Source organism: Bos javanicus, chromosome 22, assembly GCF_032452875.1.
Source record: "Bos javanicus breed banteng chromosome 22, ARS-OSU_banteng_1.0, whole genome shotgun sequence".
NCBI lineage: Eukaryota > Metazoa > Chordata > Mammalia > Artiodactyla > Bovidae > Bos > Bos javanicus.
In genome coordinates, this window is record NC_083889.1 from 59,191,703 (window position 1) to 59,198,027 (window position 6,325).

The following is a 6,325-nucleotide window of genomic DNA, read 5'->3' on the forward strand; positions in this document are numbered from 1 at the left end:
AGGCACCAAGTGGACGAAAGGTTACTGAGGGCTGGGAGCAAGGGAGGTGGGGAGCTCTTGCTTCATGGGACAGAGTTTCTGTCTGGGGTGACGGGAAAGTTTTAGAAGTAGATAGTAGTAGATGGCTGCACAACTCTGTGATTAATGCCACTGAATGGCACAATCTAGAACAGTGAAAATGGCAAATTACATACATATATCTTTCCCCACCAAAATGAACAAGTAAACAAAACCAAGCCGACAGAAGTCCCTCAGCGGTAGCAGAGCTTTGCGGAACTCAAGGTGCACGCCCACCTGGTGGGCGGGGCCTCCTCTCCAGGCTCCTCCTGCTCCTGCTGACGCCCAGTCCTTCCGGCCCAGCTCCACCGCGCCTTCTCCAATTCCCAGTCTGAGAGCGTTGCCTCGTCCAGTGAGGAACTGGTCGCTCCTGCACCGCCTACTGTCCCACCCTGCTCCTTCCAAGGCCTCAGCTCTGAGTCATCTGGGCTCTCACTGGGTTGTCTGCTTGGTAATCTTATGAACTCTGAGAGGTAGGAGAGCGAGCAGAGGCAGGGCTGGCCAAGGTCACGGCTCGGGACACAGAAAGGCCACTGGACTTGGCGTCAAGAGGACAGAGGTTCTGGGTCTCCTCTGCCACCAGCTAACAGAGTGACCACGGACCAACCATTGTGCCTCTCTTTTCTCGTCTGTAAAATGAGAGGGCCGGACTGGGATCTCCAAGACTGTTTTGAGTTCCAGGCTATGGGGACTAAACTCGGCACAAAATACAGCAAGACAGAAGAAACCTTCTTCAAAGGAGAACATTTTCCTGACATTTTCAGCTGATGATTTTATTCCCATCAGGGCACCTGGGGCAGCCTTTAAGGTTTCTTGAGACATAAATGAAAAAAAAATTTAATGCACCCAAGCTAAGAGTTTTGAGGATGAGTTATGCAATAATTTCAGTGCTCATTACAGTATTAGGATTTTCCTAGAGAAACTATTCAGAGGCAATAGCAGTTGTTCTTCCTACTCTTAGCCCACAAACGCAAGTCTGAGATACTGAAGAGAATCTGGGTGTCGTAATGCATCGTTGAATGTAGAAGCAACTAGGAGGGGTCAACAAGACAGGTGTGGCAGCGGGACACTACACTGCGACGACCAAGAATCGGTGCGACTCCTGCCGAAGCACGACGTGCCTCCAGTCACAGGCGCTGCACAGCTCCCCTCGGTGCAGCATCCAGAAGTGGGTGAAGCTGGGACTTCCGTGGGGTCCAGAATCCACCTTGCAATGCAGGAAAAGCAGGTTTGATTCCTGGTTGGCGAACTAAGATCCCACGTGTCCCAGGGCAACAGAGCTCAAGATGAATACTTCTGGGTATTATCCTAAGGGAATATTCAGTGATGTGCACAACTATTGACTTACACGCACGCTCAGTGAGGACGGCTGTTACAGACTGCGTGTTCGTGCCCTCTCAACATTCATACTGAAACTCTAATCAGCAATGTGGCACTAAGAGTACTGGGCTGTGGAACCTTTAGAAGGTAATTAGCTCAGAAGGGTGGAGCCCTCTTAAGGAGGATTAGTGCCTTTATAAGAAGAGGTCAGAGAGTGAGCAGGTTCCTTTTCTGCTATCTGAGAGTACAAGGACAGGAGAGCTGTCTGCAAACCAGGAAGTGGACCCTCAGCAGACACCAGCTCTGCCGGAACCCTTGATCTTGGGTTGTCAGCCTCCAGAACTATGAGAAACAAAAGCCTGTTGTTTAAACCAGCCAGGTGGTCACAGCAGCCCAAATAAGACTGAGGTTATTGTTTATAATAGTGAAAAAGAAGAAACAATCTACATGTCTTAAGGAATAGGTTTTATATATATTTAAATATATATATCAGATCAGATCAGTCGCTCAGTCGTGTCCGACTCTTTGCGACCCCATGAATCACAGCACGCCAGGCCTCCCTGTCCATCACCAACTCCCGGAGTTCACTCAGACTCATGTCCATCGAGTCAGTGATGCCATCCAGCCATATACTGATATAATAGCATACCTGGAAACATACAGCAGGATATATACATGCTATTATATCAATTCATATGCCAGATATTTACCACATATGTAATGTATAATATAAATAACACACAAGTATATTTATATATTATATAAACCTACATATTTATTTAACAGATGTCAGTGTTATCAATAAAAGCTTCCCGGGTAGCTCAAACAGTAAAGAATCCACCTGCAATGTAGGAGACCTGGGTTCAATCCCTGTTTTGGGAAGAACCCTGAAGAAGGGCATGGCAACCCACTCCAGTATTCCTGCCTGGAGAATCCCCAAGTACAAAGGACCTGGCGGGCTACAGTCCACAGGGTTGCAAAGAGTTGGACATGACCGAGTGACTACAACATGGACACAGTGTTATCAGTACAGTGGAATGCTTGCTATACAGCCATTTAAACTTTTGAGGAAGAGTATTTAATGACTTAATAATAGTAACTAGTAATAGTTTCAGCTGAAGCTGAAACTCCAATACTTTGGCCACCGATGCAAAGAACTGACTCACTGGAAAAGACCCTGATGCTGGGAAAGATTGAAGGTGGAAGGAGAAAGGGACGACAGAGGATGAGATGGTTGGATGGCATCACTGAATGAACCGACATGAGTTTGAATAAACTCTCGGAGTTGGTGATGGACAGGGAAGCCTGGCGTGCTGCAGTCCCTGGGGTCACAAAGAGTCGAACATGACTGAGCGACTGAACTAAACAGTAACTAACATTTAGTGAACCCTAATTATGTGCTCCATGTGTATTACCTCATTTAACCCTCACATAACTGTGATAAAATACATGTTGTTTATAGATGAGAATACTGAAGCACAGGGAGAGAAGTAACTTGTTCAAAACCACCTAGTTAATAAATGACAAGCCCAGAAATATATCGATTATGTTTAAGTAAAAAATAAGGCATATAACAATATGCGTAGTTTTATCTCATTTTTATTGCTATAGTTTTAACTTTTTTCCAAACATGTCTTTGCACATCTCTGTAAGACGTAACAACATATCCATACAATACATGCAGCCTCCACGGAGCACAGTGGTGGGGTTACGAGACTCTGCTTTTCCTCCTCTTGGCTCATCCGTGTCGAATGGGTCTGTGCATGAGCCAGGCACGGGCTCTCTTCTCAACACGTGTTTACTGGCTGCACCAGCTCTTACCCACAGCGAGTGTTGTCTTTTACTTGTGGCGCGTGGGATCAGGGGATCCTGAACCGGGAGCCCAGAATCAGCCACTGGACCCCCAGGGAAGTCTCGCAGGGCACAGGATCTTAGCGATTACTAGCCCACGGGATGCTGCCTTACCCGAGGGTGAGTCCACTCAACACAGCATGGGGGGCTGCTGTCTGCATGTTCCTCAGACCCTCCGCAGAGCCCGACGAGCGCCGTCATCCCCAGGGCCTGCTGTGTTCACAGAGCCCTCACGTCACAGCTGCCCGCAGCGGGGGGGGGGGCCCCGGGTGGTGGCATCTGTGCCCAGAGCGGCAGGCTGTCCTCCAGGCTCCAGCTCTGGATGTGGGGGAGGCCTTGGCCTCGGTCCACCCTGCAGCGGTCAAAGGCCTGGGCAGCTGGGGGAGGGCCCCCCCTAACGGGACACTAGAAGTTACAGGACCAGGGAGGGCCTTTGCGCCTACCCCACAGAGATCTGTGTAACAGGAAGCTTGGGAAGATTAGACACTTGCATATCAGACAATCTTGTGTTAGGTTGAATAATTTCATGATAAATATAAGGAATTTGAAAAGGCTGCCTATGTTTCTATATCAATGCTCTCGTAGCAAGTGGCATGACTATAACTCAGTTCACTAAATAGCTTTGACAGTGTCTATTGTCTAAAGTTTCTTTAATGAATGTAGGAAATTTTGGAACATGTATTCATTTTTAAATAAAAAAATAATCTGGGGGAGGGGCAATATAGAGGGAGTGGGCAGTAACAAACTGTTGAGTGTAAGATAGGCTCAAGGATGTACTATAAAAACAAAGGATATAGCCAATATTTTGTAATAATTGTAAATGTAAAGTAACCTTTTAAAAATTAGACAAAAATTTTTAAAGTTTTTAAAGAATCAAAAAAAGTTTCCAAATATTTAAAAAATATTTTGGAAGCACTCATTCATTTAACGAATATTTGGGAGCTGGCCACAAAGGAGAAGAGACGAGATCCACAGGTCGCGAGTCCGCGGCGACCTCTCCTCGCCTGCAAGCAGGCCCCTGCGCCCTCTCCGTCGGTGCCGCTGGGGCGCGCGCCCTGCCTCCCCCGCTCTTCTCTGGCTCTTAGGGCTGCTCCAGGCCAGCGCAAGCACGCGCTTCTCTGGGCTAAGCTGCAGTATTCTGACGCCCACGATACTTTATACTTCCCGGGAGCTCCTCCTGTGCCCAGCACTCTGCCTTCCTCAGCTCTTACCCCTTCACACGGCACAACACAACGCTCCTCTCACTTTGAAGCTGAAAAGCACGCAGACATCGAGCGCTGGCTCACGCATCAGCCAGGCAGACCAGCCCCAGAGCCTGCCTCTCCTCTCAACCCCGCCCCCCGGCCACATCCAGCCCCAAACTGCGGATACACCCCAGGCGGGCTGGCGGGGGAAGTCCTCAAGGGGAGACATCAGTCCAGGCATTCCTGAAGAGCAGCGGTTCAAAGCATGGCACATCAGCCCCGGGTGTGCCTGGAACCCGCTTCCTGGTTTGTGGCAGAAACGACCCCAAGCAATGGTGCCCCCTCTGTGCGCCCCCACACCTCGTCTTGGGGTCCTGTCTCTCCCCTCCTCACTCCTATGTCCTCTCTACAGCTGCCTAAACAAGCTGGGGGCTGAGCGGGTGCAGCCGCGTGGACACCGAGTGGCTAAGACTTATTGTTTCAAAATGCAGTTTTTCTCTGGAATCCAGCCCCTTCCTTTTCTTTCATCTCAGCTGCCTCTGCTAGGCCCTCACTGTCACCAGCCTGCAGACGGGCACTGCTCACCCAAGCCGAGTCACATTCTAGCCTTCCACTGGCTCCACACTGACCAGGAGACAATGCCCAGCCTGTTGCCTGGCAAGCAAGGGTCTCAGCGGCCCAGCCCCTGCCAGCCTTCCCAGTTCTATTGCGCATCTCCACTCTGCCCCCTTATTAACCTCACCTTGCCACAGGCCCATCCCCAGGCTCCACCTGCAAAAGCACTTATGCACTCCTCCAGGGAAACCCGCAGCAGTGTGCAGAGGCTGGGTGCAGTCGGGGAGACTGATGTAAAGGAGGGACTAAAGCACACTGCAAGCGCTAAGACCATCCGGGAGAGTGAGGGGACGCTGCTGGGAGGAGATGTCTTCCTGCGTCTTGAAGAATGAGAAGGCATTCACTGGGCTGAGAAAAGCAGGGAGGGATTCCGACATCAAAGGCTGAGAAAGGGCCTTTGTAAACTGGGAAGGGATCTGTGCTGTACAAACATTATTCATGGATACGGCCAGAGGACCAGGCTTCCGGTCAGGTCAGAGCTGGGACCCAGTCGTGGCTCCACCGCTCAGCCCCTGGCTTCTTTCAGTTCAGTTCAGTCGCTCAGTCGTGTCCGACTCTTTGTTACCCCATGAATCGCAGCACGCCAGGCCTCCCTGTCTATCACCAACTCCCGGACTTCACTCAGACTCACGTCCATCGAGTCAGTGATGCCATCCAGCCATCACATCCTCTGTCGTCCCCTTCTCCTCCTGCCCCCAATCCCTCCCAGCATCAGAGTCTTTTCTAATGAGTCAGCTCTTTGCATGAGGTGGCCAAAGGACTGGAGTTTCAGCTTCAGCATCATTCCCTCCAAAGAAATCCCAGGGCTGATCTCCTTCAGAATGGACTGGTTGGATCTCCTTGCAGTCCAAGGGACTCTCAAGAGTCTTCTCCAACACCACAGTTCAAAAGCATCAATTCTTCAGTGCTCAGCCTTCTTCACAGTCCAACTCTCACATCCATACATGACCACAGGAAAAACCATAGCCTTGACTAGACGAACCTTTGTTGGCAAAGCAATGTCTCTGCTTTTGAATACACTATCTAGGTTGGTCATAACTTTCCTTCCAAGGAGTAAGCGTCTTTTAATTTCATGGCTGCAATCACCATCTGCAGTGATTTTGGAGCCCCCAAAAATAAAGTCTGACACTGTTTCCCCATCTATTTCCCATGAAGTGACGGGACCGGATGCCATGATCTTTGTTTTTTGAATGTTGAGCTTTAAGCCAACTTTTTCACTGTCCTCTTTCACTTTCATCAAGAGGCTTTTTAGTTCCTCTTCACTTTCTGCCATAAGGGTGGTGTCATCTGCATATCTC